The sequence below is a fragment of the Quercus robur genome, chromosome 5 (genome assembly GCF_932294415.1).
Source record: "Quercus robur chromosome 5, dhQueRobu3.1, whole genome shotgun sequence".
NCBI classification, from domain to species: domain Eukaryota; kingdom Viridiplantae; phylum Streptophyta; class Magnoliopsida; order Fagales; family Fagaceae; genus Quercus; species Quercus robur.
In genome coordinates this window covers 61,499,784-61,513,479 of record NC_065538.1, presented here as the reverse complement: position 1 = coordinate 61,513,479, position 13,696 = coordinate 61,499,784, and the positions used below count along the sequence as shown (strand labels likewise).

General features: G+C 37.8%; 1 protein-coding gene across 2 annotated transcripts in view; it reads right to left on the bottom strand.

The window, feature by feature from the left end:
* Positions 1-13,696, bottom strand: part of LOC126726566 (50S ribosomal protein HLP, mitochondrial-like) — a 94,063-nt gene that overhangs the window by 2,987 nt on the left and 77,380 nt on the right. The gene's annotated exons all lie outside the window — the stretch shown is intronic.

Genomic DNA, 13,696 nt, shown 5'->3' with positions numbered 1-13,696 from the left:
AAATTAGTTGGTGGTAGTTACCTCAAGCGAAAACTGTCATTTCAAGTGGTTATATGTAAAGAGTACGTGAATACCACATGAGTAGGTAGTTACCTCAAGGCAGTTATTAGAGTGCTTTCAACCAGGATCGTGGGATTAAAGGCTAATGAAAACGTGACACATTGTAATGACAACAAGATTAACTATCAAAGCCTCAAGTATAAATAATGAAAGATGTTCTCACGCAAGATAAACACACTCCGACATAAAAATCCTAGAGAATCATCTCTCGTTGTATCAGAAATATTTGTAGGCTTGTAGGCAAGTAGGCTTACAAATAAATTTAAAAAGTAACTCCTCTAAATCCTATAAACCATTGTAGGACTTGCAACAAAAATAAAAACTATTAACATGTATAAATCATAGAGTTAATAAAAAATTAAATTAAATTTGATATGAGATATAGACTCACAAGAGATAACTATATACATAGAGGCGGGTTGGATCGGGCCTAGGTTGTTTAAAAAAACTCAACTTGCCACCCAACCCCACCCACCACTTCAATAGTTGAACCCGCCCTACCCACTTGGAAATAATATCATATCCATATGGAGCAATATGGAGAAGATTGGGTTGGGTGGCTACTCACTGTCCTCTTTATCCTCCTTTTCTTATTCTTCTTCTTCTTTTTCTTCAATCTCTGATTTTTCAAGGAATTTAAAAACGTCAGGACCAACCTGGTCCCCATGGATATCCTGTAGGGCTTTGAGTTTATCAAGAAGCCATTGTTTCTTAGCTTTGGCAACAGCAAGGTCTCGAGCCTATTCCTCCACTTCTTGCTTTGCTGCCTCAACTTCTCCTCCAAGTTTAAATTCATCCTCCCTGAGCTTGGATCTCCTTTCTATTTGAGAAGGCTTTTTACCAGCACATTTCATTGGTTGTTGAACTTGTGATGGGATAGCCTCAGGAATATCTTCACTAATTGCTTGAGCTTGGTCAGATGGTTCTCTGATTTGAATAGAGGTTGATCTAGATCTTTAATTTGAGAAACCTGGGCTTGAGGTGCTCGAGGTTTGTTGAAGTTTGGCCGTTGAATTTGTTGAGCATAGTCCTGCGTCTATTAAGAAGAAGCCCAAGCCCGCTGTTTTTGTGAAGAAGAAGCCCAAACATGAAGAAACAAAATAGTAAACGTACTGTTTCACTTAATACTGAGGCTTGTTTTGTTTTAAGTAAAATGGTGCGTTTAGGACGTTGGATTAGGCACAAGATTTAGCTGATTGTTTAGCTTAATAGTTTTAACAAACTTCCCCATTTCTAGGAGTTAGATCCGCATAATGTGGGCAGTTAACTTAATTAATCCATTGTATATAAAGGGCTCCGTGAGCCTTATTGATCTTTATGTAATTCAGTATTATCAATACAAGTTTCTAGATTCACCTTTTCTCTCTTTCTTCTATCTCTGACTTTCTCTCCCTTTCTCACACTTTCTCTCACTTTCTCAGATATTTTCTTTTCTATGTTCAGCCGTGATTGTTGACTTGTATTTCCTATTACTTAGCCGTAATTGTTGACTTGTGTTTACTATTACTCAATCTGTGATATTGAGTTTCTCTTCATGGTATCAGAGCATGCTATTGCCGTTGCTAGTCAAGCTTCATCAATGGCGAATTCAAGCTCGACAATGGCTTCGTCTTCATCAACCTCAATTTCTTTAATGTCAGTAGGTTCAGCTGCTAATCTGGTAAATTAGCCTCTTTTCCTTCTGTCTAATATGTCAAATATGATGACAGTGAAGTTAGATAATAGCAATTATATTGTTTGGAAACATCAAATCACCATGGTTCTTGAAACCTATTCTCAGTATGAGTTGCTTGAAGAGCCTCCACTAATTCTTGAGAAATTTCTCAAGGATTTATCTGGTTCATATACTGCTATTGTGAATCCGGATTTTCTGATTTGGAAGTCTAAGGAAAAGGCTTTACTTACCTTTATAAGTTCAACATTATCACCAACTGTTCTTGCACTCACTGTTGGATGTGCTTCTGCTATGGAAGTGTGGAAGGTACTTGAAAACAAATTTTCCTCAGTTTCAAGATCTCATATCTTGAATCTTAAGAGTGAGCTGCATAACCTGAAGAAGGGAGGTGATACTGTTGATGTGTATCTTCAAAAAATTAAAGTTGTAAGAGACAAGTTGCTAGCAGTTGGAGTAATTGTTGATGATGAAGAATTCTCCATATTGCAATGAAGGGACTACCAAAAGAGTATAATGCATTCAGATCAACAATTAGAACAAGAAGTACTCAGCTTGGTTTTGATGAGCTCTCAACTATGCTAAATGCAGAAGAAGAGTCTCTCAATGAAGGTATAGAGGTTAAAGATTCTATCTTTGCCTTGGCTGCATCAACTAATCAGAAGCCAAATAGCAATGGTTTTAATCAGAATCACAATAGAGGAAGAGGCAGAGGAAATTTTAACAATAAAGGAGGCAAAGGTGGTAGAGGTTCCAGTGGTCAACCTTCTTAATTTAATCCTTTCAATCAGTTTCAACAAGGTCAATCTAGTTCTGGTGGGATTAGATTTGATAGGCCTATGAGTCAAATTTGTGGAAAATTTGGTCATTTGGCTGTGGATTGCTATCACAGAATGGACTATGCTTATCAAGGCAAGCATCTACCTGCAAAGCTTGCAGCAATGGCTACAGCTTCTAATGCCTACCTCACTCAAGGCCAGCCTTGGCTTGCTGACAGTGCAGCCACTGATCATGTAACAACCAGCCTTCACCACTTAAGCTTCCCACAGCCCTACAACACACAAGATCTACTTACAGTTGGTAATGGTCAAACCTTGCCTATCACACATACTGGTACAACCCTCATTCCTTCCTCTTTCTCTAATATTCAGCTTAATAATGTCCTTAGAGTACCATCTATTGCATCCAATCTTGCTACTGTTCATAAATTGTGCCATGACAATAATTGCTAGTGCTATTTTGTTGAACATATTTTTTCAATCTAGGCCTTGGACATGGGGAGAACTCTCTACCAAGGCAAGAGTGAAGATGGTGTCTATCCCATCTATCCTCTTCAAGCATCTCAGCTTTCCTTGTCTCCAAAGGCTTGTCATAAGACTTCTAAGTCATCTGCTTTCAATAAAAACCTGTGGCATTTGAGACTTGGTCATCCTAATGATCAAGCTCTCCACTGTTTGTTTCCTAAGATCAATTTTGTACAGAATAATGCCAATGGTTTTGATCAATCTTGTATTCACTATTTGTATGGAAAAATGCACAATGTTCCTTTTCCAAATTCTCAGTTTAAGCCTTCTTTTCCCTTTGAACTTGTGCATTCTGACTTGTGGGGTCCTGCTCCTGTTGTCCTTGTCAATGGTTTTAGATATTATATACTGTTTGTATCATTACTCCAGATTCAGTTGGCTTTATCCACTGAAATCTAAATCTGAAGCCTTTACTAAAGTTGTTCATTTTAATGCTATGGTGACAAATCAATTTTCTTTAAAAATAAAGACTTTTAGATCTGATGGAGGAGGTGAATTTACTTCCAATGAATTCAAATCCTATTTGTCAAACCATGGTATTCATCATCAACTGTCCTATCTTCATACACCTCAACAAAATGGGGTTGTTGAGAAAAAACATAGACACATCATTAAGACGGTCATTACCCTTTTGACTCAAGCTTCCTTAGACTATTCTTTTTGGACTTTTGTAGCACAGACAGCTGTGACTTTAATTAATTTAATGCCTACAACTGTTCTGAACTGGAAATCTCCTTGGTCTACACTTTATTCCACTTTACCTGATTTAACTCATCTCAAAATTTTTGGTTGTGCCTGTTACCTTAACCTTAGACCTTACACTACCCATAAACTTGAATCCAGAACTAGGAAATGCATTTTCATTGGTTATCCTACTCATTGTAAAGGGTATTTGTGTCTTGATTCTCATACAAATAGGGTTTACACTTCCAGACACGTGCTTTTCAATGAGTCCAAATTTCCTAGTCTTTAACCTGTTACATCTGGTTCTACCACCTCTCATAACACTATTCCTCTAACCTGGTTGTCAAATCAGCTCTTTTTCCATTCTACCAACCATCCTTCCTTACTTGGTCCTTATCCATCTTCTGTTTCTCAATCCAATCTTACTCCTGTGTCTAATACTTCTCCTATATTACCTACACCTTCCTCATTATCTCCTTCCTTGGCTGCTCCTATACCTGCTACACTACCTGATCCCATATCAGCTACACTACCTGATCCCATAACAGCTACTTTATCTGTTACCACTTCAAATTGCCATCCTATGCAAACCAGGTCCAAAAGTGGGATTACCAAGCCTAACTCCAAACTTTGTGATAAAGCCACTATTGACTACACCTACACTGAACCTCCTTCCTATAAGGTGGCTACTAAATATCCTATGTGGTGTGAGGCTACGGATGCTGAATTTCAAGCTCTCCAAAGACAATGAACCTGGTCTCTTGTTCCTGCTCCTCCTTATGTTAATTTAGTTAGATGTAAATGGGTGTTTAAGCTCAAGTTGAACAGTGATGGTACTATTTCTAGATACAAGGCTAGACTGGTTGCTAAAGGCTTCCATCAGCAGGTAGGTGTGGATTTTCATGAGACCTTTAGTCCTGTGATTAAACCAGTTACAGTGAGACTAGTACTAGCTATTGCTGTGAGCTGTCAATGGGATTTGAGGCAACTTGATGTGTCAAATGCTTTTCTTCATGGCTATCTCAAAGAAGAGGTTTATATGCATCAACCCCGAAGATATGTTGACTCTACTCATCCAGATTATGTTTGTAAATTACATAAGTCACTTTATGGTCTCAAACAGGCACCTAGGGCATGGTTTGAACAGTTTGCATTTCATTTGCTTCATTTGGGCTTTGTTGCTTCTATGGCAGATAGTTCCTTATTTGTTTATAGCTCGGATCATACCATCATCTACCTTTTATTGTATGTGGATGATATAATAGTTACTGGCAATGATTCTGCTCAAGTTCACAATTTAATTACAGCTCTTGGTATGGTGTTTGAACTTAAGGATTTGGGGCCTTTTAATTACTTCTTGGGTATTCAGATTACTAAGACATCTCATGGACTCACCCTTACACAGTACAAATATGCCTCTGATGTGCTTCACAGATTCAATATGGAAAATTCCAACCCTACTAAAACACCCTCATGCCCTTCCACAAGGCTAGTTCCTCATGATAGAGTCACACTTTCTGATCCTACTCAGTACAGGAGCATGGTTGGTGCTCTACAATATCTGACTTTCACTCGTCCAGATATAGCTTTCAGTGTACATCAATTATGTCAGTTCATGAGTCATCCTACTACTACACATCTTGAGGCTGCTAAACGTGTTCTTCGTTATATCAGAGGCACCTTAAATATTGGGATTTCTTTTACTCCAGGCCTATTAACTCTCACTGCTTTTTCAGATTCAGATTGGGCTAGAGATCCTACAGATAGGCATTCTACTACAGGCTTGGTTGTTTTTCTTGGGCCTAATTCTATATCCTGGTCTGCTAAGAAGTAGAGTATTGTTTCCCATTCATCAACAGAGGCTGAATATCGCGCCTTGGCCACCACAACAGCTGAATTGGCTTGGTTGCGTACTTTATTTAAGGAGCTTCATCTTTACCTTTCTCACATTCCTGTCATTTGGTGCGACAATATTTCAACAATTGCTTTGTCTGCTAATCCGGTGTTCCATTCTCGCACCAAACATCTTGAGGTAGATTATCATTTCACTCGAGAGATGGTTCTTCGCAAAAAATTACAAATTGGTTTTGTTTCCGATCGAGATAATTTTGCGGATATTTTCACTAAGTCCCTTTCTGCTCCTCTGTTTCATCTTCTTCGTTCCAAACTTCTGGTTGATTCCTCCCCCATCAGTTTGAGGGGGGATGTTGAGCATAGTCCTGCGCCTATTAAGAAGAAGCCCAAGCCCACTGTGTCTATGAAGAAGAAGCCCAAACATGAAGAAACAAAATAGTAAACGTAATGTTTCACTTAATACTGAGGCTTGTTTTGTTTTAAGTAAAACGGTGTGTTTAGGACGTTGGATTAGGCACAAGATTTAGCTGATTGTTTAGCTTAATAGTTTTAACAAACTTCCCCATTTCTAGGAGTTAGATCCACATAATGTGGGCGGTTAACTTAATTAATCCATTATATATAAAGGGCTCAGTGAGCCTTACTGATCTTTATGTAATTCAATATTATCAATACAAGTTTCTAGATTCACCTTTTCTCTCTTTCTTCTATCTCTGACTTTCTCACACTTTCTCTCACTTTCTTAGATATTTTCTTTTCTATGTTCAGCCGTGATTGTTGACTTGTATTTCCTATTACTTAGCCATAATTATTGACTTGTGTTTACTATTACTCAATCTGTGATATTGAGTTTCTCTTCAGAATTAACTCTTCCTACACACGTTTAATTATTTCACCTCGAAGCGGAAATAAAATGGCCATGGATTCTAAATAACCCTGATTTATCTTATGAGAAACAGAAATATATGCTTCTTCAATCATTTGATCTAAAGGGTCAGAGCTAATTACTTCAAAACTCTCAACCTTCCAAGCTTTATGCTTGACCCTTTTGCTTTTGCCAGTGATGTTCTAAGGATTGGTTGATATATAAAAGTTTGGTATTTTAGTAAAAGCCCAGAAAATATAAAGTAAACATTGAATAATAAAATTTACTTAGTATCTGGTGTGTTATTAAAAAGAAAAGTTGGGCAAAGGGTTTTAAGAGATTCAAGGGGTGTTTGGATTTGCAGTTTCCACAACTCATAACTCTGTTTCCATAACTCATAACTAAAAAATGGTAGGACCCATAACTCAAAAGGCTGTTTGGATTTTTGAACTCTATTTCCATAAATCTGTTTCCATTACTCAATTCTCTAATTTTTGAGTGATGAGTTATGGAAACTGAAAACACAAAAATGTTGTTTTCAGTTTCCATAACTTTGTTTTCAATGGCATTTTCATAAATAACTCTACATACCCGGTCCCACAGTCAGAGCAATTAACGTGCAGCACGCCTTTTGATGCTCTCTTCAACGGCTCTCTTCTTTCATTTCAGACCTCTGTCTTCAGTAAACAGAGCTCTCTCATCTCAAATCAAAACCTCTCTCTTCAGTAAACAGAGCTCTCATCTCAAATCAAACCTCATCTCCATTCCAGTAACACCACAAGCTTAAAAGAAGCTCTCACTGCCCTCACCGATCCGAGCTCAGCCAACCCGCCTCGCCGTGTCACGGTAACGCAGTGCTTCACGCGCCAACCACCGACCTCTTTCTCAGCTTTTTCCACAGAAATCCGAAGGTATTTCGCATCTTTTGCTACTCTGTTTTTTTTTTTTTCCTTTTTTTTCGTTGTTTGATGTTTGGGTTTTCGCCGTGGTGATGGGTTTTCAACCCGTGGTGATGAAAGTTTGCTTCTCTGTTTTTTTTTTTCTTTGTTTGATGTTTGGGTAAGCATCTTATTTGAACTTGTGCTACTCTGTTTTTGTTTTTTCTTTGTTTTCTTTGTTTGATTTTTGGGTAAGCATCTGAAAAAACTGCCACCAAGGCCTCCCCAGAGAGAATACGACTTTGAAAATTTTTCCCCAAGTTCTGTTTTTATTTTTTAATAAATTTTTATTAAAAAAATTTGAATATTTTTGGTTCTTTGTTGAAGTGGGTGTTTTTATAATTTTGTAGAATTATTGGCATTGTTGTTTTTCTTGATGGGTATTATATGAAATCTCTGTTACTGTACTATGTTTTCTAAAGCTGATTTCTTGGAATTTTTATTTTATTTTTTTATTTTTAATTGCTGTCTGTTTGATAACTGAGAAAATTCTTGGAAATTAAAGAAATTGAATTAGTAAATTTTATATCTTTGGGGAGGCCAAGGATGGTAGGTTTACTGTAACATTGGATTTGAGTGATCCTAGCGGTAAACAAAGGGGAGAGAGAGAGAGAGCGCCATAAAGTCTAATCTTATCTCAAATTTACATATTTACATGCTTTAATTCACACTCAGTGGGTTTTGAACCTGTGACCTCACCATCCATTTGAGTTAATGCTCATTGGCAACCTGATATTGTTTTCTTTGATAAGCAAAGATCAATTTATTGATAGGATCATTGGAGAAGATTACTCTAATACACTGGAAGCATACTAGAGAAACTCCTAAAAAATTGCAATATGGATTTTAAAAGATCAACAAATTCTACAAAAGACTATTAATTTCTACTAGATTTTATTATTAGCAACAATAGCAATATAAAGTGTTAGTGGCTAATTGACATTCAATGACTCTTCAATATTGTTTTCACTATTTCACCTTAACTGGATAATTGGATACTGTGATTGACTCCACCTACATTTTGGGTTGTAGTTAAGTGGTTGAGCATGGTTTCATCATTATGTAGACATTTCTATAGTTCCCCACTTCATTAGTAGTTATCTATGTAGGTTAGAAAAGTAATTCTCCTCGCCAGATTCTTCCTTTAAAGTGTCTGCCCTTGGGAATTGCTTCAACTTGCTTTTGGTTTTGTGCTGCATGTGAATGGAAGTCTCTGATTTCTCTTTTAATAATTAGACAGTATGCCTAAATTGGGTAATCTACCAATCTCAGACCTAGATTGTTTCCATTTTAGTGTTGTATGGTTTGTAGTCTATTGTCCTACTGTGACCTGCAGTGGAATTTGTCCTTTTTAATTTGTTAACAGGTTGGAATATGTCTTGAAAAATAGGCTTTGTGAATCATGCTTGATTTTATTGTCATTGTGTTCTTGGCATGACAATGTTCATCCAGTTAGTGATCAATATTTAAGAATGTTAATTGCATAGATTTTGTATCTAACTACAAACTGTCAAAAGTCTTTGTTAGTTGAGTTTGTATGGGACTTAGAAACTACTCTATAAAAGCACTTATCAAAAAAAAAAAAAAAAAAAAAAAAAAAACCTACTCTATAAAAGTGTAATGTTTTGTTGAATATTTATGTCTTCTTGATTTGCTTATATCTTTAATACTGTTTATGAAATGATTCAGCACATGTCATTGCAGTAATATATACATATTAATAGGGATCCTATGCTCAATATTTGTTCCTCTAAAAATACTGGGATATCTTTATTGTACTTGTGATATGATTGTGTATGAGATGTGTGTGTTGTTCTTTAAGATGGTTGCGAAGTTGAAAACATGGGATGCCAATTGTGAGGATCTATTGTCTGACTCTGTACTTGGACACTATTGTTGTGGGAATTTGCGTCGTTATCATGCCAATGCGCCAGTGTGGGAGGAGATCACAGACTATATTGATGCCCGCTTGGGGTAGGCCTTTACTGTGAGGCAGGTAACTAGGAGGTGGAAGCGTATTCATCAGAATTATCGTAGAGCAATAGGGGGGGGCGTACTAGATCTCTTCGGCCCAACGATTCCCCCTTGGCCTCTCCAGACCGATTGTCTGATGGCCCACCTTAGTAAAAGGCGGATGCATAGTCGAAGCAATTTAGTGCATGTCCCTTTTGATCTGCTGACATATTTTGTTCCCATTATGTTCAGTAGCGTACTTTCTTATGGATTACCATGTACTTAACCATGTACTAACCTAGTGATGAATTTGTGACCCTTATTTAGTTAACTAACTCATTGCTTCGACTTCCATCTTTTGTATATCTGGTCACATTGTATATGTGGTAAACCTCAATGAAGGATCTATATATTACCACTGTTTGTTATATATTACCACTGTTTCTTACATTCCATGCATGCTTTTCCTTATCCGTGTTGATTTAATTGTGGAATATTTTTCATTTTTTGGACCTCTAAAACCTATGTGGTACATGAATCCTATAGTCCTATTAGTCAATTCTTAAAATTATTATTTGTCATGAGCTTACCACGTGAGATATTTCAAATAGATGGCAAATGAATCACAAGAGGCGGATGAGAAGAAGTGGCCTCCCCATGTAGAACATATTTTTATTAAGATCATGTTGGAGGAACAAGTTAGGGGTAACATGCCAAACGATGTGTTCAAGGGTCCTACATGGGCATCAATTACAAATGAACTTAACCAAAGGAATGGGAAAGACTTTATCTTTAAGCAAGTTCAACAAAAGCACAATAGGCTCTGACTCAAACAACGCAAGTGGAGCCAATTGCTAAGACACACAAGGTTGGGGTGAGACGAGCTGACCCAAACAGTTACTTATGATGACGAGGTGTGGCAGAATGTGATTGTGGTATGTTTTCTATTGTTTATTATTTATATAACTTATTGCAATTATTTATTTATGCAATTTGCCTCCAAGTTGGTAATATATGAACTGGTACCTTTTTTTTTTTAGGTATATCAGCTATTGCCCTTATTTATTTATGCAAGTTTCCTCTAAGTTGGTAATATATGAACTGGTGCGTTTAGTGTGCTAATGTTTCCAAGAACATTGCAGGGCAATCGTGGTGCAGCTAACTTAAGGAAACAGGGATGCCCAGACTACCCATCATTGCAGCAGTTGTTCGCCCCTAGTACTGCGACTGGGAACCTGCAGATCTCCTCAAACACACCTCCCCTGAATAGTGATGAGGAGCATGCCCTAAAGGAAGAGCTTGCCAATGCCAATGCCAATGCAAGTGCACCCATCAATGTGGACGATGACTGTTACACTCCTAACTTTGACAATTTCCCGCAAAATGTAGAGGATGTTGAGGTTGAGGAGGTAACCCAACGGGCGGAAAAACGTCCTGTGCAAGATGCAAGTGGCAAGGGTAAGAAGGTCTTGAAGAAGTCGGATAAGCTAAGTGAACTGACCGTGGCCCTAAAGGACTACACCTCAATGACGAAGGATAGGTTTAGTGGTAAACTCGGCAAGTCCAGCGGTTCATCCGAGCAGTTCGCCCAATCTAGCGTAAGGGGTGATCCTTGTTCACTTGGCAAGGCAATTCAATTGCTGAATTCATATGAGGATCTGAGTAACAAGGCCTATGTCAAGGTGTCAAAGGTTTTGCAACAAAAGGATAATAGGGTAGTGTTTATGGGAATGCCGGAGCATAGGAGGAAGACTTTGATTGAGGATATTCTAAATCCGGAGGAGGATTGACATATTTACATGCTTATTATTTAGTACTTAGTTGTAGTTGTATTTGGTTAGTAGGGAGAACAGTGTTGCATTAAGTTTAAGCTATTTGGTTTTTACATACTATGGATTCAAGTTGTTCTATTTACTTGTTTATGTTTTGTATGGATAATATGAAGGTTTATGTTATTTACGAACTTGGGATGTTTGTATGGTTTGTGTTTTATTATGCTATGGATTTGGATTTTGGGTTCGTTGATTTTTATACGTTTATAATTGTGACTGTTGAATTAGGTGTTTATATTATATGTTGATATTATGCTATTCTTTATTTAATTATTTTTTATTGTCTTCTTATAATCTATGGTTGATGTTATTAGTAGGACTATTTGATAGGTTTTTATTTCCTATGTTGATGGTCTCATCACTTTGTTGGAATACAGGCTGAGGTGTAGACTGTTAAGAATAACATATTTACTTGAAATCTCTCTTTATATAACCTACCTGAACAGTGTGTTTGTGCTAATGTGTAGGTCACTTATGGCATCTGGAAATGATTGGTCACGAGCGTTCCAAGAGTATGACTTTAATGATGCATACTTCAATAACGTTGGTTCCAGCAATGTAGATGAAGATAATGATGATGACTGGACCGATGAGGAGTTCGAACGTAAAGAAAAAGCAGAGTTTAATTTAGTGAATCCTATAATTGGGGAGATGTATGCGTACATGCAGTGGCATTATGATAAACAACCAATGCGAACAAGTGCGTTGACCGGCAAGGCGTATATGGACGAGGTCACTGAAGGTAATCCAGGTAAGTGTTTTGAGATGTTCCACATGACACCTGAATTGCTGTTACATTTAGTGGACGAATTGGCTCGACATGGTTACTTGAGGGACGAACAGGGTTCGATGAATGCCACTCAGGCCGTGGCCATGTTATTGTACGTACTTGGACACAACACCCACTTTAAATGTGTTGCAGACAGGTTTTAGTACTCAATAGAAACCGTGTGTCGACATTTTCATCAGGCGTTACGGGCTATCCACCACTACGCGAAGCATTTAATTAAACCTGATTAGAATGTCACAGGCATCCCTGAACATCTTCAAGTGAACAAGTACTGGCCATGATTTGAGATACAAAACATTCCATTACTTAACTAACTTTGTATAATAGTAAAATAATATGATATTTGATATGTGCTTACTAAGATTAATGAAAACTTTCATGTGTAGAGATGTGTAGGAGCAATGGATGGAACGCACGTGAGTGCCCAACCTCCTGCAAATGAGACTCAAGCACACAGGGACCGCAAGAGCCTTATAACAACTAATGTGCTCTGTGTGTGTAACATGGACATGTAATTCACATTTGTCCATGCTGGGTGGGAAGGCAATGCGAATGACTCAAGAGTTTTCGAGGAAGAGACCAGTGACCGAAAGCATGGATTTCCATGGCCACCAACAAGCACTATACGTTTCTATGACTTTAACTAAAGTTATTTTATCCTCCACGTCTAAGTAGTATGTTTATGAATGAAATAATTATGTGCTGGCTGGTTGTGTGTGTGTGTAGGGTCGTACTACTTGGTGGATTCGGGTCTACCTATTGGCACTAGTTTTCTCCCCCCTCACAAGTCAACTAGATACCATGCGCAAGAATTCCACTCGGCCGGTAGACGGATAACATCAAAGAAAGAGTTGTACAACTACAGGCACTCATCCTTGCAGATGGTTATTGAGTGGTCTTTTGGAGTGCTGAAGGCCCGTTCCCCCATTTTGAATTTAATGCCAAACTTTAAGCCAATTAGGCAGCGTTACGTGATTGTTGTGTGCTGTGCTCTACACAATTTCATACGTATGAACAATCGGAGTGATGAATTGTTCAGAACAATAGGGGAGAGTGATGGCGAAGGTAGTGGTAATGGCGGAGGCAATGGCCATGCTGGAGCATCAACAAGCTCAGCGACCCAAAGACATGTACTAGAAATGTCAAGTGCATCGAAGAGAGCGATGGGCCAATTTAGGGACCAAATCACTGATACAATGTGGGATGATTATGTTGCCCATGGCAATGTGAGATGATTATATGTTGAAAATGGCAATTGACCATTTACTAATATGCAATGTAGATGCTATGGCTTTGCACCGTAATTGTTTTGGCACTATAATATGTGACGAAAATATTATTTACGTAAGTGGATGTATAACTTAGTTTAAAGTGACGGAAATATTATTTACGTAAGTGGATGTATAACTTAGTTCAACTTGTAACATTGGTGCATTATTTTGGAATGACATGACAAAAGTGGAAATGCCTGTGCTTAATAATGTTAGTGCATTATTTTGAACAATCAGTGACAAAAGTGGCCGCCCAACAAAACTACACAGCCATGAATCATAGGGCTCTGGTAAGTGATAACCTTACAGACAAGTCTATATATAAATAGTTTCAAAGACCAACTGGAAATGCATGTGGTTAAAGGATTTTAGGCCTTGTAAGCATGTCTTGGAATCCATCTCTTAAAGGAGAGAACATCTATAGCAGAGTGTCCAAGTTCAGCATGAACCCTATGCCCCAGCTACGTCAACCA